This window comes from Symphalangus syndactylus, chromosome 18 (assembly GCF_028878055.3).
Source record: "Symphalangus syndactylus isolate Jambi chromosome 18, NHGRI_mSymSyn1-v2.1_pri, whole genome shotgun sequence".
NCBI classification, from domain to species: Eukaryota; Metazoa; Chordata; class Mammalia; order Primates; family Hylobatidae; genus Symphalangus; species Symphalangus syndactylus.
This window is the reverse complement of record NC_072440.2, coordinates 72,867,637-72,891,412: the sequence shown is the minus strand read 5'-3', so window position 1 is coordinate 72,891,412 and position 23,776 is coordinate 72,867,637. Positions and strand designations below refer to the sequence as shown.

The following is a 23,776-nucleotide window of genomic DNA, read 5'->3' as shown; positions in this document are numbered from 1 at the left end:
AAAAATTAAAAGAAGTATTTACTGGTGTTTGCCAACTTTTACAATCAGGTAACTTTTACTGGCGTTTATTTTGAATTATTTTTTTGTTAAAGTTTAGATCCATCCCTTGTTTTAAGTGAAAATGCTAAATAGCTACTCGTCCTCAGGTACTGGAGAGCGTGGGGGATTTCACTGTGAATTGGGGTGGACAGGAAGAGGTAAGCCTTAAAGGTTAAGTAAGATATAGGTAGATGGAAAAGGTGGAAGAATTTTCTTGCGATGAGGAAATGTTATTGCTTGCTCCATCACTTGGTACGTCCTGTGTTCGCACCATCTGTTTGAGCCCCTGAGAATGTTGATGGGAATCTAATGAAAGATGGGTTGGTATTAATGAATGCTCATGTTCTTCTCCCTTCCTCTCTTGAGGAGTTGCTTGTGATTTAGCTCTGCCACACATTATGTTGGGCTTTCCCAGTGGTGTGCTCTGAGAGATTCATATAAGAGAAGTATATGTAGTACGCTGTTTCTGCCATCCAGATCACCTCAACAAATATTTCCATAATGTTTATTATGTGCCTGTTATATGCCAGTCAGTTGGCATGACCAGCTGGTGATGCTGAGATAAGATGTGTCATTGCCCACTAGGCCTTTACAGTTGAGTACAATTTGCAGTCTCATTCAGGATATAAGACCTACAAACATGGAATTAACAAAAAAGAAGTATATATTTAAGATTAAAAAAAATGAGTGAACCAAGACCAGCAAATGTTATTGGGGTTCAGAGATGAAAGGGGTTAGGATTTGCTGGAGCAGTAAAAACAGGATTCATTAAAAATGTTAACCAGAGTATGGAGTGGAGAAGGGCTGGGGTGAGATAGGATATGGGTCATGCCACTGCTAGTGAAAGGAAATTGAAAATGGCTCATTGGATTAGAATAAGGTACTTATACCTTCTAAAATTGTTGATGGAGTCATAGGCAGAGATTGGGAAGGGGAGATTCCACCAATTAGCATTTTAAGTGAGGAGTGTAAAGATACCAGCAGCTAATGTAAACAACACCAATAATAACAACTTAATCCCTGAGAACACAATTTTTAGGAAAAATTTCTTACATTTATTTATATTTTAGCTCCCTTGATTAGCTTTCCTTTGATTAGAGAATGTAGTATCCTGTATATTAAAATACTTTTACTCTTGTTGGATTTTTAAAGGATGCAACACTTCAAGATAAATCAGAGGTCGATTAAGACACCAGTAGGCCTTGTTGCCATTTCCATTTCCCATATGCATTGATTACTGTGTAGCAGTATTCCTGATGATTGTTGAATATTTATGAGGTTCTCTCCCAAAAAAACCCACCAAGTGAAGAACTTTCATTTTTTAAGTTCCTGAAAATTACCTAAAACTCTTCTGTAGGAGATGGCTTTTACAAAGGAGATTCTTTCCTTCTCCCTTCCCCCAACCCATAGTAGCTTAACTCAAGTACCCGGTGGAGACAAAGATAAATGTGGGAAACTTCAGGATGAAAGGGACATATTAGAGACCAGAGAAGTCCCGGGAGGTCATATCAGGCTTAAAGTGGAAACTATGTTACAACCTAAGCAAGGAGCAACTGATAGGTCTATAAATAGGGTTTTATCTTCTCCTAGAACATTTTTGGCATGGTTATAGCTTTCCATGTGGGGGACTATTATATTTACTAAAAATAAACCGTTTCAGAAATAATTGAAATAAGTCCCACTGAACTCATTTATGTTATTAAAAGTAAAGTCATAGCCTGAAAATAAGTTTATAGAGTTTGGCATGTACTAATTTTTAGGAGCATTTTGATGCTGCAGCGATTGCTTAGATATGGGATAGAATGGTAAAGCCCAATGGATTTGTATGGATTAAAATAGATTACCTTCTCAGAAAATAATATTATTTCAGTTTTTTTCTGCTAGTTCAGAAGACCCTCAACCTCCTTTGCATGCATTCAGACACATAAGTTGGCATTTCAAGGGAATCATCTAGGGAAGTGGGAGTAGTTCTAACTCTCCAGGAATCTCACACAGTAAAGCTGCTTGGATATGGCTATTCAGAACAGAAAAGTATAGAAATGGGCAATGGTATCCCTTCCATTGGTATTCCTTCTGGGAAACAAAAACCTTTAAGCTGTCTGAGTCTGTTTCTCACACTTCTGTTATCCTGATTGTAGCCCTTTAAATTGTGGAGCAAATTCTTGGCATCTGTCTGCCTGTCAGCTAGCTATCTCTGGCACCCCTGGATAGCTTGTTTTCTTCCTATGAGTATATGTGAAATTTGTAAAAAAGCATCTATTAATTTAAGTATCCTGTTAGAAGCCTGCGAAAATTCAAATTGGGCAAACAATAAAATTGCTTAAAGCGTGTTTCTTAAAGTTAATTTGACCACAGAGTACTTTTCAAAATATAATGAATTGAATAACACAGCACCAGTATGACTCATGTACAATGTGTGTGTGGATTAAAGTCACCAGAAGTAGTGTTAAAAAGATGAATTAATGGCTTCAAGAAGTGACTTCATTGGCTTTTTTTCAAACTTCAAACACATTTTGAAGAAGTTAAATCATTTTAAGTATAAAAGTTAAAGAGATTCAGTTATATTTTGTTTAAAGAGCAAAAAATCATGACTTTGTTGAAATTAAGTAAATATTTATGATTATCAACCATTAAAATAGATTACATTTGTATTGTCTATGCCTTTGGGTACAGGTTAAAAATTATCTTCTTTTTCTGCCTAAAAAGAAAGTAAGGCCGGGCACAGTGGCTCACACCTATAATCCCAGCACTTTGGGAGGCCGAGGTGGGTGGATCACCTAAGGTCAGGAGTTGGAGACCAGCCTGGCCAACATGGCGAAACCTGTCTCTACTAAAAATACAAAAACGTTAACCGGGTATGGTGGCTTATGCCTGTAATCCCGGCTACCCAGGAGGCTGAGGCAGGAGAATCGCTTGAATCCGTGAGGCGGAGGTTGCAGTGAGCTGAGATTGTGCCACTGCGCTCCAACAGGGGGACTCACATGTTACCCTTATTTCTCGAAGACATTGCTCAGAGACATTGCACTTTTAATGATAGATTGTTGCATACTAAGTAGAAACTATATTTGTATTTAGTATTTTTCTTTTGAATGAAGAAAAATATTGATAGCATTACTTTTAAAATTGTTGTATTACCTTTTGACAACTTGTAAAATGCTAAAACAGGGTTACGGATTTCAAGTGTATCTGACTTCCTAATTACTTTAAGCCTTTTACTGCTGTTGTTCTTTTTCTCCCCTTACAACCTCTCAACTCCCTTCTTTCCCCCCATACTTTAAAGAAGGAAACAAATTCCTGATGTAATGTATATTTTTTCATATATATATGTTTAAGAGACTGGGTTTTGCTATGTGGCTTAGGCTGGTCTCAAATTCCTGGCCCCAAGTGATCCTCTCACCTTGGCCTCTTGAGCAGCTGCAACTAGAAGCATGAGCCACTGCACCAAACCTGATACAATGATTTTCTGAAAGATAGCGAGATGTGCTGGGCGCGATGGCTCACGCCTGTAATTCCAGCACTTTGGGAGGCCAAGGCCGGTGGATCACAAGGTCAGGAGATCGAGACTATCCTGACTAACACAGTGAAACTCTGTCTCTACTAAAAATACAAAAAATTAGCCAGGCATGGTGGTGGGCGCCTGTAGTCCCAGCTACTTGGGAGGCTGAGGCAGGAGAATGGCATGAACCTGGGAGGTGGAGGTTGCAGTGAGCTGAGATCGTGCCACTGCACTCCAGCCTGGGCGACAGAGCGAGACTCCATCTCAAAAAAAAAAAAAAAAAAGATAGCAAGATGAGAAATTGAGTGAAAGAGGCTTGGCAAGTTCACTGAATTCCTTGAGCCCCAAACCTAACTTTCTGCCTATTTAATAGCTTTCATCTAGTGCTTTTTGTTTTGTGACTCATATTTACCAATTGGCTATTGTGGTGGTAATTGTAATGATAATGATAGTATATATTGCTCTGTTTACATAATAGCTTAACATACAGATGTTGAACCATCCACAATTTAGAATGGTTCTACTTAACAGTTTTCTGACTTTACAATGGTACAAAAGCAATACACATTCAGTAGAAACCAATGTTCGTTCAGTAGAAACCGTCTGAGTACCCATTTTTTCACTTTTATTATAATATTCAGGAAATTACATGAGATATTCAACACTTTTATTATAAAATAGGCATTGTGTTAAATGATTTTACCCAACTGTAACCTAATGTAAGTGTTCTGAGCATGTTTAATGTAGGCTAGGCTAAGCTATGATGTTTGGTAGGTTAGGTGTGTTAAATGCATTTTTGACTTACTGTATTTTCAACTTATGATGAGTTTATAGGGACAAAATCCCATTGTAAGTTGAAGAACATTTGTTCTCTATTTGGGTTTGACAACGTCCCTGTAATGTAGGCATTATTAACTCCATTTTGCAGATGAAGAAACTGAATGTGTCCATATTTGACTTTTTCTCATTATACGAATTCAAGAATGGTTAAGTTAAAATTTTATTTCTATCATTTTGGTGTGGAATAGTTATGGATAGTAGATCAGAGTGATACACTAGTTGACTTCTTGGCCTAAACATTTGAAATAGACATTTCAAGATTCTTTGGCAGTCTCTGTTTTGGTCATCAAATTTGCACACTGTTGATGTGCATAAAGCTTTCTGTTGTTTTAAGTGAAATTGAGTTTTGGGCAGGGCACAGTGGCTAACACCTGTAATTCCAACACTTTGGGAGGTCGAGGCAGGCAGATCTCTTAAGGTCAGAAGTTCGAGATCAGTCTGGCCAATGTGACAAAAACCCGTCTCCACTAAAAATACAAAAATTAGCTGGGCATGGTGGTGGGTGCCTGTAATCCCAGCTACTTGGGAAGCTGAGCACAAGAATCTCTTGAATCCAGGAGGTGAAGGTTGCAGTGAGCCGGAGTCACGCCACTGCATTCCAGCCTGCGCAACGGAGCGACACTCTATTTCAAAAAAAAAAATTGAGTTTTGATTTGTAAGTTAAAGTAAATAATTTATTGTTGAAAACATTTAGGATTAAGTTCAGCTGCATGTAACAATCTCTTCTTCCCCACACAGAATCTTAACAAGAGAGAGATTCATTTGCCTTTCATGAAAAAGAAGTCTGGAATTAGGCAGTCCAGGCTAATACGGTGCTCTCTGGTTACCAAGGATCTAGGATCCTTAGTCCTGTTTGCTTCTCTGACTGTAGGATGGGCCTAGATGATTCAGCCATCATTTCCCCCTTTCCACAAAGCAGTTTGAGAGGAAGAAAAGAGGGGTGTCCCCTCCCCTACCTAAGAAAACTTCCAGGAAGTTCCATGTAACATTTCTGCTTATATCTCATTGGTTGGAATTAGTCTTAGGGCCATATGTAGCTGTAGTGGAGGATGGAAGATGTAGTCCTTTTCTGGGAAAGCGTGTATAGTAATATGCTAAAATGAAAACTGGGGTTTTGTTACTAAGGAAGAAGGGAAGAGAGGATATTGGGAAACCACTAGCATTCTCAGCTCCAGGGCCTATCAGAGTGACCCAACCTTATCTCCCACATGATATAGAAGACCATTCTGCGGCTTCCCTGGGAGATTTTCAACCAGTCTTTGCCATGTTTTCCAACAAGGTGATTTTTTTCTTGAAATGTATATACCTTTATGCAAAGATTTTTTAAAAGTTAAATAATACAAGATTATGATAAGGATCACTGCAGTTTCCATTTTAAGATCAAGTTTGAGTTTTTTTCCAAAATTGATTAGTTTGTTGGAAATGGAAATTCAAATGGTATAGAATGAGTTTTTTGGTTTTTTGTTTGTTTGTTTGTTTGTTTTTTTGGGACAGAGTCTTGCTCTGTTGGCCAGGCTGGGATGCAGTGGCGTGATCTTGGCTCACTGCAGCCTCCAATTCCTGGGTTCAAGCAATTCTTGTGACTCAACCACCCGAGTAGCTGGACTAACAGGTGTGTGCCACCACGCCCAGCTAATTTTTGTATTTTTAGTAGAGATGGGGTTTCACTCTGTTGGCCAGGCTGGCCTCCTGACCTGAAGAGATCTGCCTGCCTCAGCCCCAGAAAGTGCTGGGATTACAGACATGAGCCACTATGCCAGGCCGTAGAATGAGGTTTTAAGTAAGAATAAAGTATGTGTGAAATATTTAAATATCTGACCATTGGTAAAGGAAAAAGTGTGATTTTTTTTTCTTTTGTTTTTTGAAGCCTGGGTAAGTCATTAGATTATACATTTCTTAGGGATAGAGAACTCGCTTTTATAAAATGTTAGGATTATTGTATTTTGAATAAATAACATTTACATAAGTTAATATTTTAAAAGTAGAAAATGGTCATATCATGAAAAGTTGCTCTCCCATTCCTGTTTTGAGTCCCCAGTGTCTTTCCCCTACAGGCACTGGGTGTTTTTTACTTCTTGTATATAATTTCTCCTTTGAGCTTTTCCTCCCGTTTAAAAAACCACTGGTTTTAAAACCATTGCTAAACCTTTCTTTTTTCCACTTAATGACATATGTGGTATGCATGGCTTAATGATAAGGATACGTTTTGAGAAATGTGTCGTTAGGTGACTTCATTGTGAAAATGTCATAGAATGTACTTACACAAACACTAAATGTATACCTGACTATATATTATATATGGTACAGCCTAATGCCTTTAGGCTGCAAACCAGTACAGCATGTTACTCTACTGAATACTGTAGGCAATTGTAACACAATGGCAAATATTTTTATATTTAAACATATCTAAGCATGGACAAAGCACAGTAAAAATATGGTATTATCATCTTACGGGACCACCATGGCATATGTGTTCCATCATTGACTGAAACGTTGTTATGCAGTGCATGACTCTATTAGAGTATTTCATAATGGTATTTTAAGAGCTTCCTCATCCCCCTCCCCCAAGGCTATACTGTTCAGTGTTTCACTGTATGGATAAGCCATAATTCATTAAACAGAAGAGCCTTGTCTTACTTTCGTATCTATACCTGCTCTGTAAACAGCATTCATTCATATTCAAGGGACTGAACTCTTGAATTTGTGCAGAATATTTCTCTTCTTGATGGCTGAGTATCCTAACCAGCTGAGAGGATTTTCCCTTCTTTAAGGACCAAGGTATTTAAGATTCAGTCATTTCAGAAATAAATCCTTCTAAATTGTGTTGTATAACTATAAAATTTTTTTCTTCTTAACAGTAAAATAGTGGGCATTTTTAAATGGTTTTAACACAGTTATCAGCATCAGAGTTGTTTAGGAATATAAAAGAATAATATTTCAGGAGCTTTTGCTGGTTTTGCCTTACTAAGTGACACCATTTTGACATATATCATCTATCTATTTTACCTGCTTTTTAGATTTTTTTTTTCTCTTCATCTTTCTTGTTTCCTGTGTTGGCTGCCTCCAACATAATATTCATTTTTCCTCTGGTACTTACTCACCACTGCTTCCCAGTTCCCTTTCTTAATTTGCTTTGTAAATTTTTGGTGGACAATTAGCCAGATAACCAGGACAGAAATATTCCTAAAATAAAAATAAATAGATTCAGAGAGAAGGTCTGATGGAGTTTTCCTGCTGATGAAAATTTTGGAATGAATGTTTTGGAATTCTGGATACTTAGAGGGCCTTTTTGCTTCCTGGTTATTACCGTGTTCTAGGACAGCTCTGTCTGATAGACCTTTCTGTGATGATAGAAATGTTTTATGTCTGCCCTATCCATTATGATAGCCACTGTCCTCACGTGGCTCTTGAGCACTTGACATGTGGCTAGTATTAAGTAACTGAAATTTTAATTTTAATGAAGTTAAATTCACATAACCACGTACAACAACTGGCTGCGTGTTAGACGACATAGTTCTAGACTCTAGTTAACTAACTTATATACAGCAAGCTTGATTAGAGGAGAGCTTGAACTGGGATGCTATTATTTTATTGTGCTGAGAAGAATAAATTTATAGTTTTGGAAGGGAGACAATTTGGAATGTAGATTATCAGATTAGCTTAAAGTAAATGATTAAATTGGAACTGCCTTTTCATATTGACATTATGATTATTCCAAAGTGTAGCATTTTAAAGCCATTGATACCAGCATTTATTTGTGGTTTGTATTTGTGGCAAAGCTGTGAGTCCTTTTGGTAACTAGGGTGAAATTAGTAGCACTCTAACTTTATTTATAGGACTTGGTTAGACAGTTGCCCGAGTGCCAGAAACTCCTACAAATAACTTTGACCTTCCCTAACAAAAAGTCAAAGGATAAAACGTTTCATAGTAGAAGATCTCAGTTGTATCTGACATACACAAAACATTACTTTCTAATGGAGAAATCTGTAACAAAAAAAAGCATAAATAATTAAAGATTTTGGTAACTGCTAGGAAGAACATAAACAGGGCACAGTAACAGAGAGTATGGGCTTGTGGGGTAAGACCTCCAACTAGATAGAGGAGTCTGGAGAGTTTTATTTGAGGAAGTGATATTTAAGCTAAGTTCTAAAAGATAAGAAGGAGCCTGGCTTGCAAAGAATGAAGGTGGAATGAGGAGGGGTTTCAGAAAGAGGGAATGAAAAGGTGTGGGGGAGAGGAATTGACACAAGATCAGTGTCTTTAGAATAGTGATTGAGAGGAGATATGGTATGAAGTGAGGTTGGAGAAGTGGGCACATAGCAGGTCATATAGGACCTTAAAGACCATCATCAGGAGTTTGGAAAGAAAAAAATGTAATGTGATGTCGTAGAAGTAGGAGAGTGATAAGATCTGGTGTTTGTTTTACAAAGTTTCTCTGGCTGCTGTGTGATGAGTGTTTTGGAAGGGAGCAACAATGGAAATGGGGAAACTAGGGTGATATTCAGGAAAGAGATGACGGTGGCTTGGGTTAAGGTGGGTTAAGGCAGCGGAGGTCAAGTGAAGTCACACACACAGAAGTTGCTGTAGGTTGAATGTGAGGGATGAGGGGTGAGGGAAGGGTTTCTGGCTTTCATAATTGTCAGGTAGTACCAGGGGACTTTAAGGGTGGTGATGGTGGAGAATTAAGGACCCAGTTTTGGGCATGTTGAGTTTGACATGCTTGTGTGACAGCTAAGTAGTCATATTGGAGCATGGGGAGAGGTCTCTGCTAGGGGTGTAACTTGGCAGTTATTAACATGTTGATGGTATTTGAAGTAATGGGAATGGATGAGACAACTTAGAGAAGATGACTCAGGGTTGAACCTCAAGGAACACTTACCTTTTAGAGGTCTGTCGAGGGAGAAGCCATAAAAAGATACTGAAACAGTAATCAGTGATGCATGAAAAGACAAAAAATTGGCATTGTAGTGTCTCAGAAGCCAGAAGAAGAGAATGTTTTAAGAAGATTGTCAGCTTTGTTGAATCCTGCTAAGAGGTCAGATAAATGTGGAAGTAGTAGACCTTGATAAGTTGATTTAATGGAGTGGAGGGCTTGGAAACTTTGTTTTGAGTAGATTGAAGAAAATGAGAAATGAAGAAATTGAGACAGATATAGACAACAACTTTTTCAAGACAATTTACCCTGAAGTGATGAGCAGGAAAATAGCAGGTAGCTGGAGGGAGATGAGGGGTCAAAGGAGAACTTTAAAAAATTAGGGTTCATTTAATCATTTACTTACTATAGGACATTAGATTTAGTGGTAAGAAGATACTGTCTGAATGCTTCTCATTTAAAATGACATAGAAAATTAGCTAAGAGGTTGTGTGTGGTGGTTTATGGCTGTAATCCCTGCATTTTGGGAGGCTGGGGCAGGAGGATTGCCTGAACCCAGGAATTCAAGACTAGTCTGGGCAACATAGTGAGACCCGCCCCTTCTCTAAATGTTTTGTTTTGTTTTGTTTTTAATTAGCTGGGCGTGGTGGCATGTGCATGTAGTTCCAGCCACTTGGGAGGCTGAGGTGGGAGAATAGTTTGAGCCCAGGAGGTCAAGGCTGCAGTGAGCCGTGATCGCGTCTGCACTTCAGCCTGGGCGACAGAGTGAGATCCTGTCTCAAAACAAACAGACAAAAAATAAGAAAATTAGCTGAGAGTAGGTAGTGAAGAGTGAATGAGGGAGGTTTGAGGAGAAGCAAGAAATAGTCATTTTGGGGAGTAGGAAAACTTTCAAGGGCAGCTTTGGTGGATTGCTTGGCATCGTTGAGTGTCCACTTGAGGTTTGTGATCATGAATATATAATGAAGTCAGTCAGCTTGGTGATGTGATTTTTCGTCAGCAACATTCAGCTGATTGGGCATAGGTACTAGAAAAGGCAGACAATTGGATTTAACCAGGATTGGAGTTTGTCAGGTGGCAGTGATGGAGAGGACAAATGATTGAGGGTATTTGCAAGGGAGAGATTGTAATTATGGAACACGGCATCAAAATTGGACAAAGGGGGTGCAGAACTGGAGTGGGTAGATAATGGAAAAGTGGCTGGGATGGGAGGACTTCATAAGGTCAAAAATTGTAGGGAGGGGATACCAGAGAAAGCTAGTTAGAAGTAAGGGAAGTTCTTTGAGAGTATAATTGAAACATAATAAGGAAAGATGGGTCTTTTAAGATGATGCAGCTTTTCTTTTTTCTTTTCTTTTCTTTTCTTTTTTTTTTTTTTTTTTTTTGAGACAGAGTCTCACTCTGTCGCCTAGGCTGGAGTGCAGTGGTACAATCTCAGCTGACTGCAACCTCTGCCTCTAGGGTTCAAGCGATTCTCCTGCCTCAGCCCCCTGAGTTGCTGAGACTACAGATGCACCACCACACCTGGCTAATTTTTGTATTTTCAGCAGAGATGGGGTTTCACCATGTTCGCCAGGCTGTTCTTGAACTCCTGACCTCAAGTGATCCACTTGCCTCAGCCTCCCAAATTGCTGGGATTATAGGTGTGAGCCACTTCGCCCAGCCAAGATAATGCAGTTTTCTGTTTTAGGGATAGTAGCTCTGGGTTTCCTAACAACTGGGAGTAAGAACTCTAACAAATCACTTACTTGCCTTTCCCAAGAGGCTAGCTTTGAGATGGACTGCTTTCTCCATGTATACATCTAGAGCTTAGTTTAGACATCATAGAAGGTAACCACCATTCACAGAAGTTTCTGGGTCTATTCTCTTAATGACATCAGTAGTAGCAGTGTTTTGGCCAGTGCACACGTACAGTATGTGTACACCAACTCCCAAACCCTTGTATCTGTCGTTTGTTGTTGTTTTTTTCTTTTTTCTTGAGATGAGAGTTTTACTATGTTGCCCAGGCTGGTCTCAAACTCCTGAGCTCAAGCAAACCCTCCCGCCTCAGCCTCCTGAGAAGCTAGGATTACAGGCTCACATCACCACACCTGGCTTCATTTGTTATTTAAAGTCTCGGTAATGGGCAGAGGTAGAGTGCAGGGTTATATCCAAGGTAAGTTTTTCAGTGATTTTTTTCCAGTCTTGATTCAGTTTTGTCAGTGAATAGGTATGGTTTAGTGGAAATGATCTTGGAGTCTTAAAAACGAACGTTGAACTTTCGGCTCTTCATTCACTAGCTGCGAGACCATGAGTATATTATGTAACCACTTTGGGCCTCAATTTCCTTTGGTCTGTGAAAAAGATGATAGGGCCTGTCTTACAGAGATATTGTGAAGATGCAATGAGATCATGCATGCAAAGTTGTGGCATATAATATGCTTGGAGTAAATAGTAGCGGTTGGTGATGTTACATTGAAATCAGCAAGTGGGAGAGGAATGTTCACTGTTTTGTCTTCCAGGGTGGTTTACATCCCCTAACTAGAAAGTGGCAACCATATCTACCCCTTCTCCCGTGAGTCGCTACTGCTGCATGTGGTCAGTGCCTCTGTCTAGACCAGCTTCTCAGATTTCAGTGTGCCTGAGAGTTACCTGCGGCTTCTGTTATCATTTGATTTTGATTTTGTAAGCCTAGGGTGGGGCCTGAGATTCTTCAAATCTAAGGAGTTTCCAGTTGGTGCTCATTCTGCTGATGCTGGTCCATGTGTCACATTTGAGTAGCAGAATTCTATTAGAGATTGCCCTGTGGGAATCCCTGCTATTTTAAGCTGAGAGGAAGTGAGGGAAAAAGAGCCTCATTCTTTCAACTTTTTTTTTTTTTTAAGTCAGCTTCGTAGACGATACTCATACATCTCATTTCTCTACCTCAGTGTTGTTTTGGTGAGTCTGTATTGTCTCTACCAGTCCAGGAAGTGATAGAAATATAAACTATGTATAGAGGGTTGCCTCAGATTTCTTCTGAAAAATTTTTAGTCCTGATTTCTCAGGTACGTTTTTGAGAAATTATGCTGGCTCGCCCGGTATACCTACTTCCTCCCACTATCCTCTTATAACCACAGAGAAACTCGTATAAAACAAGCAGCCTCCCAGCCTGGCCAACATGGTGAAACCTTGTCTCTACTAAAAATACAAAAATAGCTGGGTGTGGTGGCAGGCGCCTGTAATCCCAGCTACTTGGGAGGTTGAGACAGGAGAATCACTTGAACCCAGGAGGCGGAGGTTGCAGTGAGCCGAGATCATGCCACTGCACTCCAACCTGGGCCACGGAGTGAGACTCCATCTCAAAAACAAACAAACAAAACAAGTAGCCTCTTGAATTATTGGAGTCAGAGGCAGAGAATCTAAAAGGTGGCTCCAAACCCTTTCTGCCCCACCAGACTCACATTGCAAAATCCAGCATTTTTGAGATGCAGGAATTCAGGAAGCAAGGTTAGAATTATTGGCAATACCCATATTGCTGTCCCAGATTATCTGATTTTTCTTTCTCAGAAGCAAGCACGCCAGAAACTTCCTCTGTGGGCCCTCAGAAGACTTTCTTCAATGCTCAAATTGACACATTCTCTCCTCTAAACTAACGGATAGGGTGATAAGCTATCAGTCACAAAGTCTGATAACATGCTCTCCTGATAGAATGAAGTATGTATGCATCTTAATCTCTGTGTATAAGACTGTGATTCTTTTTACAGTCTCTTTATAGTGTGGAGTTTTTACACCTTTTTGTCTCTTAATGTGAATTGTATATAGCTATAAAGCATAGCTTTCCTTATTTGACTTTGATAATTGGAAATAAATTTTTTTCTTGTCTTACCACTTTGTTCCCCTTTTTTTCTTTCTTGTTTTTTTTAATTTTTTGTTTTGTTTTGTTTTGTTTTGTTTTGTTTTGTTTTTTTGAGACGGAGTCTCGCTCTGTCGCCCAGGCTGGAGTGCAATGGCACAATCTCGGCTCACTGCAAGCTCCGCCTCCCGGGTTCACGCCATTCTTCTGCCTCAGCCTCTCCGAGTAGCTGGGACTACAGGCGCCCGCCACCACACCTGGCTAATTTTTTGTATTTTTAGTAGAGACGGGGTTTCACCGTGGTCTCGATCTCCTGACCTCGTGATCCGCCCGCCTCGGCCTCCCAAAGTGCTGGGATTACAAGCGTGAGCCACCGCGCCCGGCCTCTTTTTTTGTTTTAAAGGCAGAAAAATGTGAACATGCAGGAGCATGAATAAAAAAGATAACTTAGCTTCTCTGTGGGTTTTTGGTTTTTGTATGTTTTCTTAAAGGAAACATACAGAAGAGTTTTATTTCTGACCAGACTGACCACCTAATTTTAAAGATTATGATCAGAAAAGAAATAGATGCATTTATAATAGGAATTTATAAGCCCTTCCTGTGGTTCCAAAGAAGTTTATGATGGTTCCACCCATGGGAGTTTTAGAGGTAGTTTGCAGAGTTTTTGTGACATATTTAAACTTTTCTTTATTTTGAGGGTTTCTTTTCTTGGTATTTGTCTCCTGCTTTGCTGCAGGTTATGTCTTTTATCTTTTATTTTATTTTATTTTTGAGACAGAATTTTGCTCTTGTTGCTCAGGCTGGAGTGCAATGGCTAGATCTCGGCTCACTGCAACCTCCGCCTCCCGGGTTCAAGCAATTCTCCTGCCTCAGCCTCCTGAGTAGCTGGGATTACAGGCATGCGCCACCATGCCCAGCTGATTTTTGTATTTTTAGTAGAGACAGGGTTTCTCATGTTGGTCAGGCTGGTCTTGACCTCAGGTGATCTGCCTGCCTCGGCCTCCCAAAGTGCTGGGATTACAGCATGAGCCACCACGCCCAACCTTTTATCTTTATCCTATCCCAAACTTGATTAAAAGAGAACACCATAAAGTCACAGTATGAAGATCTAGAATTTCATTGTATTTGTTTTATTGATACTTGGTTAAGAATGAATGACTGCCAGTGGTCATGGTGGCTCATGCCTGTAATCCCACACTTTGGGAGGCCCAGGCAGGTGGATCACTTGAGGTCAGGAGTTCGAGACCAACCTGGGCAACATAGTGAAACCCCATTTCTACCAAAAATATAAAAAAATTAGCCAGGCATGGTGGCATGCGCCTGTGTTCCCAGCTACTCTGGAGTCTGAGGTGGGAGGATCGCTTGAGCCTGGGAGGCAGAGGTTGCGATGAGCTGAGATCATGCCACTGCATTGCAGCCTGGGCTGCAGAGTGAGACCCTGTCTCAGGAAAAAAAAAAAAAAAGGATTGTGGGAGAAGATGGCGGCTGCTGCACAATCCCGGGTTGTCTGGGCCCTGCCAATGTCACATTCTGCCATTACTGCAATAGCCACATCCGTGTGTCACAGCCCACTCCATTGCCAGCTTCATCATGCCCTCATACCTCATGGGAAAGGTGAATGTTCCTCAAATCAGTGGGATTGTGGCCGCTGGGTTTGGAGCAACAGGATTCCTGGGCCAATGTGTTGTCAACCACCTTGGATGCGTGGGGTCACAGGTGATCATACCCTATCGGTGTGATACATGTGACATCATGCACCTTTGTCCCATGGGAGACCTGGGCTAGCTTCTGTTTCTGGAATGGGATGTGAGAGATAAAGATTCTATCCGACGAGTAGTGGAACACAGCAATGTGGTCATAAATCTTGTTGGACGAGACTGGGAAACCAAAAGCTTTGATTTTGAGGATGTTTTTGTGAAGATTCCCCAAGCAATTGCTCAGGTGTCCAAGGAAGCTGAAGTTGGAAAATTCGTTCATGTTGCGCATCTGAATGCGAATATTAAAAGCTCTTCTAGATATTTGAGAAATAAGGCTGTTGGAGAGAAAGCAGTGAGAGATGCATTTCCAGAAGCCATTATCGTAAAGCTGTTGGACATCTTTGGAAGAGAGGATAGATTCCTTAATTATTTTGCAAATATGTGTTGGTTTGGTGCTATACCCCTTGTTTCCTTGGGCTGGAAGGCAGTTAAACAACCAGTATATGTCGTAGATGTATCCAAAGGAATTGTTAATGCAGTTAAGGATCCTGATGCCAACGGGAAAACTTTTGCTTTTGTTGGGCCAAATCGGTACCTCCTCTTTGACCTGGTGAAGTACATCTTTGCTGTGGCTCACAGACTCTTCCTCCCGTACCCCTTGCCACCTTTTTCCTATCAGTGGGTAGCAAGAGACTTTGAAATAAGCCCATTTGAGTCCTGGACAACAAGGGATAAAGTGGAGCATATTCACATCACAGGCATGACCTTGTCTCACCTGCCCAGCTTAGAAGACCTTGGTATTCAGGCAACACCACTGGAACTCAAGGCCATCGAGGTGCTGCAGCTTCATCACACTTACTGCTGGCTGTCTGCTGAAATTGAGGATGTGAAGCCAGCCAAGACTGTCAACATTTAGTGCCTCCCGAGCAACTCTTGGTTTTGGTGTCTTTTGGGTCAGCCCATGTGGTTTGAGCACCCAGCCAGGTGGTGTCTTTAGAGAATCCTGTACACAGTGAATAAGATCCCACCACTAAAACATTTGAGGTTTAAAAAAAAAAAGAATGAGTGTCAAGTAATAACAGACTCTTCAAAGAATTTGACAAAATGAATCTCTTATCAGTGTAATTTTAATATAGTTATTTAGAGTATGGTATAGGGAGTGTTGGTGACTTAAGATTTAGGGCATGAGCTATGAAACTAGAGAGGAAAGTTGTGTATAAAAACTGATTATGGACATGTAAAAGAGTCTAAGTAACACTTTATGGAAAGTCAAGACTTAGTTTTCTTTTTTCTTTTATTTAGAAAACAAACTATCTCAGTTTCAGGCTTGGAAGTTCTTTCTCCTCTTTTGTACTAGAAATGGGGTAATCTTGCCTTCAGAAGAAGCAGAGAGGTTCTATATAGAGAAAAAGAAAAGGTTTGGGTGAGGCCAAGGAGAATACCTGCCCCACCTCTCCAAGTTGAAATGAACTGGGAGTTTAAGGTGGGAGGAGAGAAAAGGTTCGTCTGCGGAAAGCACGCTTTCAGTGTGAAAAAAAAGAAAAGGAAAAGTGATTCTGTTTCTACCCTAAGAGGAAGAAACCCCACTATGGCAGGTAACTAAGCCCAGAGCACGCACAGTGGGAATATTAGGTAGGGAGAGTGAAAGTACCTGCATGGGGCCTACCTTGAATGTGAGACTTGTAGACCTTACTTGGAGATTTTATAAGCAGGAAGGAGCTGTTTCAACATGTCTGAGGGGGAGCCAAAACCCTGAGGCAGCTGGAAGGTGGTTTTTGTTTGCTTTTTATTTTGTTTTGTTTTTTCTTTAATGAGTGGGAAGGAGTGGAATATTCCTCAAAACCTATTACCCTTTGAGAATGTTTTGTGCACCTACTGTGTGCTAGGTACTATGCAAAAGACTCCATGGCCAAAAATAGATGAGTCAAGACAAGATGTTAGGTCTCCATCGAGGAAGTTGTGCAGAGGAGAAGTGGTTTGCTATAGGAATACTTGGAGAAGTAGCCCACAGAGGTGGTCAATGCCGTGTTACAAACACCAGGGCCCGCAGAGAAAGGAGAGCTCACTCACAGCTGGGGTGTGCTTTTGGATTTGAACATGGAGAAATGGGTCAGGGAAGCAAGGTACACGTATGGGCATTGACATTGGCATTAGAATATGGGGGATAATTATGTGATTTTCTGAATAAAAACCATTGGGACAGGTGATTTGATAATACTTGTTCACCACTGGGCATAATGAATGAAAACTTGCCTGGCATATAGGAGGCACTTAATAAGTGTTTGAACTGAACTAAAATTAGAAAACATGGTCACCAGGAACATGGCAGACAGTTTACATAGTTATATCATTACAACACCTCTGAAAGGAGTATTATACCTATTTTTTGGTAGAGTAAACAGAAGCCTGGACAGGTTGGAAACTTTCCCCAGGCCATAATGATAGTACTTGTAGATCTAGAATTGAAACCCAGGCCGTGCACCTTAGCCTGTCTGCATGGTGAGTAAAGTGTCTGTACCATGCTAGGAGCTCGTGATCCACTTGACTCCTTCAGAAGCCAGGCTATGTTGATCTGAACTAGGGCAGTAGTAATAAAAAAGATGAAAAGCCTATTCAGTTTTATATCTTAAGTTTTCCTGTGTTTTAAAATCTTGTAAGATTAAGAATTATTAGTGGTGAAATGACATAAAGAATAGTGGTGTCAAGCAGACATTGTGAGGAAGGAATGCGGGCTCTGAGCAGGTTCTGTGTGCGTGCTTGGCTTCTGCAAGGGGCTCCACAATTGGGGCAGAGGGAAAGCTTGGCTCACTCGCCTTGATCTTAGAGGGCAGAGATTTTTGATTGCTTCATTCATGTTTAAAGAACTCATCTTAAACTAATGTATATCTAGCACTAGAAACTGGTGCTGGTGGTTTATTACTGACCCCACCCATCCCTGTCTTTTGCAATAATCTTTGTGAGTGGTGATTGTGTTTCTAGAAGTAGAATTATAGAGAGAGATTCCCTGAAGGCAAATACAAAGAGAGTGTGCTGCACACTCTAGTTCAGATACTCAGGGCTGGGAACTCCCAGAGAGAGAGAGAGAGAGAGAGAGAGAGAGAGAAAGAGAGAGAGGGAGAGAGAGAGGGAGGGACGGAGGGAGGGTGAGAGGGAGGAGAGAGAACAACAGAACAGTCAGCTGGAGAAGAGGGGGGAGGAGACCAGTCTTTTCTGTTTTTTTTTTTTTAGGATTTTTTAACTCCAGTGATTTTGGGGGGTTTCTCCCCACCTCAAACCCTTGCCCCCCTGTTCTGGCATCTTCTTTCCTACGGTTCACTGAAGTGCCTTTTTGCAGTCCAGGATCCACTGACCGCTGAGTTTGAGCAGCCCGATCTGACATGATGTACCTCTGGGTGAGTACAGAGTGCTGTGGGTGAGGGTTTGCACTTGCACATATAAGGAGTGGAAAGCTGCGAGGTTCTGCTGTTGCACAAATGGCCTCCCCACAGAGCACAGACTGCCACATGCCCTTCTGTTCCAAGGTGTTAGGTTTTTAAAACCTAGCAGTGATTGTGACATTGTTTTTTTCCTCCCCCTATGTTGTTTATCTTGTCAGACTTAGGCGCAAGGGCTGAACTCCCTGCACAGTACCATCCCCTGGGCTTGGTAGGTTTGGAGAAGGCAAGTGGGGCAGGTGAAGTGAGCTGGTTGCTTCAGGGACTGCAGTCTTCCTGGTGGCTCAGGATCGACTTGTGTTTTGTTTTGGGGGTACTGACCTTGATAAGCCATGTCTTTAGATATTGAGAGCCAATAGGCGACATGATTATTAATTAGGAATAAGCTTTCATAAGCTTTTATCTAATAATTTTTACTATCCTTTACAATAGTCTTGTGAAGTAGGTCACTCACTACTGTTATTAAAATTGTATGAGGAAAGTAATTAAGTTACAAAGAGTGACTTGCCCATAGTTAGAAATCAAGTCTATAGCAGTTAGAATAGTAATTAATAATCAGACATTATAAAGCATTTTATATTTGCCAGGAATGTAGTACCTTCTATTATTGTAATTTACCGTCAATAGTAGCATTGTAGTTTGGGATGGAGGAAAACTTTCTGGGACTGGAGAAGTTTGTAAATTATGAAATGTGATAACTTTTAGAGAAATGTCAGGGGAAATAATAGAGAAACTGCTCCCCCAACCCACCTGCAATTTTTAGTTGTTAAGACAAGAACATCTTATAGTCCGTTGCAAAGATGGCAGTATGTCTCTTGAGCAAATAGCTGTTGTGTGTTGCTAAGGGAGCCTACTAGATGTGATGCCCTTGGCTACTAGCCAGCTTTTTTGAAAGTTTCCCTTTGCCCTTTGCCCTTCAGCCCAGATGTCTGGAATTGCAGGGACCTACTTGGCTAACGCAGGCTAAATTTATAAATTATCAGAAAGCAAATTTTAACTGCGTTTGCAGAGGTGAAGCTTGTTCACAGAAGGTGTATATGTATGTGTATATGTTCAGAGGGGCTGCTTTTCGTGCATTTCCCTTCATGTTTGAATATGATCTTGAAATATTATTTTCTCTCCTCTATTGATTTTTTTTATAGTATTTGTAAGAGCTCAGAACTTTTCTGACACACTAATGTGCATTAAGGAGTTTTCGCCTCCCTGTAAACTAGTCATCTGTGCAGGCTCTTTGCAGCCTTGTGGGTGGGATTGATCAGCCCTGTTGACCTGAAGGATGGGTTGTTCTGTCTTTTGATTTGTTTGGAAGAGGAGTTATGAAAGGAAGCAAGTTGAATTAATCTCATTTTCACTCACTTATGTTTGATGAAAGCAGACAGTGACAGTCTCCTTAGTTATTTCCTTTGTGCTTATATTACAGTTACTTGTGTATTTATCTCAAATTTTTTTTACTTATTAACCCCGGAACAGAGCTTCCCTACCAATGCCACATGCCAGATTGAGATAAAAATATGCCAAGATTACTATACCCCACAACCCTTGGAGCAGCCAGCTGGGGCTTGGGAGTCCCCTGGTCACTTTGATCATGTGCACCCTAATTTGTTTACCACTTTGTGCTATAAAAAATATTTCCTATGTATGCCATGACACCCGAAGGCTTGGGTAGCACTGCCTAGAGGGCAAAAAGCAGGTCAGCTCTATCTCTTTTATTATTTGTGTCATCTAGCCCAATGCCTTTGTTTACTTCATTGAGGACATTCAGAAGGAGCTATAGCGAATAATGCCCAGATACATAGAAGGAAACCTGGGTGGTCACGCATTCAGTGGCAGGCACAGAGGAGCTGCTGTGGACTAGAAATAGGAGATGAGAGTTTTAGTGTAGATTTAGCCAGTACCAAGCCATGTGACTTTCGGCAGTCATTTAACTATTCTGAGACTCAGTTTCCACATCCATAAGATAATTGAACTGAACCTCTTCTGATTCTGAAATTCCGTGAAGTGAATTTTATGTAACAGTAGATATGCCTGAAAAATGCCCAGTCCTGCAAGGATGTTTAGGTTCAGGTGAACAGAGAAAACTGTCAAACATACTATATCACCTCCGTTGCATGCTTGGTTTGGTACCAGCAACGGGTCAAAGGGACTCTTTCTGAGTATTCTAGAAAAATTACTGGACTATGTTCAGTTGTCAGTACCTTTGAATTGGTGCAGATGAGCATTTTTAGAACCTGTAGAATTGAAGAGTAAAGTTACAGCTTATCCAAGCATTTTCATTTGTGTAGTTAGATGCAGCTCATTAATTTGCTCCTGTGTGTCTAGAACTCTGAGAATGCTATCTTGTGCTCTATGTTTCTTTGCCAGATTTTCTTCCGGCTTTCCTGTTGAGTCATCCTCTTTTTTAGTGAATTTGGTAGCGTCAGTTGGCAGCATGAGGTGGTGAAAAGAATACGGGTTTCAGAAACTTCACTAGGTCTAAATCCCACCTCTGCCATTTCCAAGTGTGTGACTGTTAAGTGACTTAACCTCTCTGAGCCTCAGTTTCATTTATCATATAGGGAAAATAGTGGCACTCAGGATTGTTGTGAAGATTTGAGATAATCTATGAAACATACTTAACATAGTGAATGGCACACAATAGATTCTCAGTAAATAACTAGTACAAGCCAACTTTTTGCTTTGAACATTTGCATAGGCAGACTACTCACCACCCTAAAGTGTTTTCTGTATCATGTTGAGGGTATCTTTGAATTCATGTAGGGAGAACTTTGATAAACACAAACTAGTTTTTTGTGAAATATTTTCCCTCTTAGTTTGTATGTTAAGTATTCATGGCTCGGGAGCCCTTGTTAAGGTTGCCTCCTGATGGAGAAAAATCCCCATTGTTTGTTGTAAACTTTTTTTTTTTTGCGGTGTACAGTTCTATTAAGCATTCATTATGTCATTTATTTTCCCTGTCTCATCGCCATCATCAAAAACAGGGAGAGAAAGAGACAGACAGATATGATTCCTGTACTGAGGGAACTTACTTGTTTGATGATTATATAATTTATATCCAATAAAGATAATTATAGACCACTTACTTAAATTACCAGAAAACAGGATATGTTCTCCCTGTCTGTGCAGTCTTAGCTGGACAGGCACCAGGCACTCTCTTATTCATGCTCTATATGGATGAACTTCTGGATTTTATTTTGAACTGTTGTTTTATCATAGATCAATTCTGTCTTCTTAATAAATCAGTTCAGCCAACATTTAATGAATGCCCATAATGGGTAGAGCCAGCTGTTGCAAATACAAAGATGATTAAAGATTAAAGACATAGTGTGCCCTGGCCAGCCTTAGTGGCTCATGCCTGTAATCCTAGCACTTTGGAAGGCCGAGGGCGGGCGGATCATGAGTTCAGGTGTTCGAGACCATCCTGGCTAACATGGTGAAACACCATCTCTACTAAAAATACAAACAACTAGCTGGGCATGGTGGCACGCACCTGTAGTCTCAGCTACTCAGGAGGCTGAGGCAGGAGAATCACTTGAACCAGGGAGGTGGAGGTTGCAGTGAGCCGAGATCGCGCCACTGCTTTCCAGCCTGGGCAACAGAGCGAAGACATAGTGTGCCCTTAACAAATTTATAACACCATGGTAGAGAATCTGTGTGCACAGATAATAATGATTTTTGAATGCTATTCGAATCTGTGTACACAGATAATAAAGATTTTTATGTGCTATTCAATTAACATACATAAGTGAAATTCTTTTATGTGCTATTTCATCCTCACAACATTGCTAAGGACCAAGTATCATTATCTCTATTGTATAGGTGAGGAAAGCAACCATGAGAGAGTATATGACAAGCAGTAAATGGCAGACCTGGAAACGCAATCTCATCTTTTAAAAACTATGGCTCTTTTTTCATTTTACGCTAGCTTCTTTTGGGAGAACCTGATTTTTTTTTGTTTTATTTTATTTTAAACTGTCTATTGAGTGATCACATTTACTCCTCAGTGCACCTAGGTGTTAGCTATTATCTTCATTTTACAGATGAGAAAGCAGATATTTCAGTAACTTGCAAAGTCATACAGTTTGCAGTTGTCAGAGTTAGAATTTGAACTGTGGTTTGTCCGTCCCTAAAACTTGCTATACCACAATTAGCCTCATCTTGTATTTGTTCAGTGGTTTCCAGTTTATCAGTATAGTAGTCCCCCTTATCCATGGCTTCACTTTCTGTAGCTCTAGTTACCCAAGGTCAATCACACTCCAAAAGTATTATATTTTGAGAGAGGAGATAAACCACATTCGTGTAACTTTTATTGTAGTATATAATTATTCAATTTTATTATTAGTTATCATTAATCTCTTACTGTGCCTAACTTACAAATTAAACTTTATCATAGTGTATATAGAATTCAGTACTACCCAAAGTTTCAGGCATCTACTTGGGGGTCTTGGAATATATTTCCCACAGATGAGGGACACTACCTGTACTACCATTCAGCATGGTACAAAGCTAGAGTAGAGAAATGAAAATAAGGAAACCTGAATTCTGTTTTTGTCACCCTTGTTACTTGAGACAATTACTTAACTGTGTATACCTTGATTTTTCAGGTTACGAAAAAGATATATTCTTAGGAACATTCATGGAATAATCTTAGAAAAATGCATATCAGTTATTTTACAAATGAAGTAGCGAGTAACTGATGGCTTTATCATAAAACTTGAGAAAATCACAGACTGTGAGTCAAAAGATACAGTTTCGGGTCTTGGTTGTGCCATTTGTCGGTGTATCATCTTTCTGAGCATGTTTCCTAATCTTTAAAATGGGACCAAGAGATTATTGAGATAATCTGTGAAAGTTTATGGAAGTTCTTTTGTGTGAGGCAAAAATAAGCTAATAATAACACCTTATTATTCAGGTTTCACATTAGTCATTTAGTGCTTTTTATCACTATTTTGCCACTCTAATTGCTCTACACAATTAGATAACTAGACTTAATAGTAAATTGAATTATCACAAAATGTAGACAATGGCTCAGTTCAGATAACATTTAAGGTCAGATACGGTATTTGACAGTGAAAAGCCATTAAAAGATTCTAAGTAGGATTGGGAGTAGGGTGAAGTGAAGTTTATAATTAGATTTGTTTTTTAAAAAGATACCTACATAGATTAGAGGAGAGTAAAAGTGCAGAGAGAAGTTAGGTGATTGTTGTGTAAGAGTCTGAGTGACACGGAAGGTCATGATAGAATGGGCTAGAGGGAAGCGGAACTGTATTGAGAGATTCAGAAGGTAAAATTGACGGGATGTTATAATTTAGAAGAGGACCAGGTTTTTGTAGGAGGGAAGATGAAAGGAATCATGGGTTTGGTTTTGGATTTAGTACTTAGGTAACTTTGAGATATTCAAGAGGAAATATTGCTTACATGGCCACCTAGGTCTGGAAACAGAAGGAAACATAGAGGCTTTCCTCTATTGTGAGAAACCTGTATGCCCTGAGCGGGTCTCATAATGGCTTAAAATGATAACGGTCTAGGGAGGAATGTAGAGCAAGAAGAGAAGTTAATGCCTGGAGAAGAATGAATTTTCTTTTC

At 40.1% G+C, this 23,776-nt stretch overlaps 1 protein-coding gene and 1 pseudogene across 19 annotated transcripts in view; both read left to right on the top strand.

Annotated features, from left to right (window-relative positions):
• RBFOX2 (RNA binding fox-1 homolog 2) overlaps positions 1 to 23,776 on the top strand; it is a 291,531-nt gene that overhangs the window by 117,240 nt on the left and 150,515 nt on the right. The gene's annotated exons all lie outside the window — the stretch shown is intronic.
• LOC129467990 (NADH dehydrogenase [ubiquinone] 1 alpha subcomplex subunit 9, mitochondrial-like) lies at positions 13,152 to 18,087 on the top strand (annotated as a pseudogene).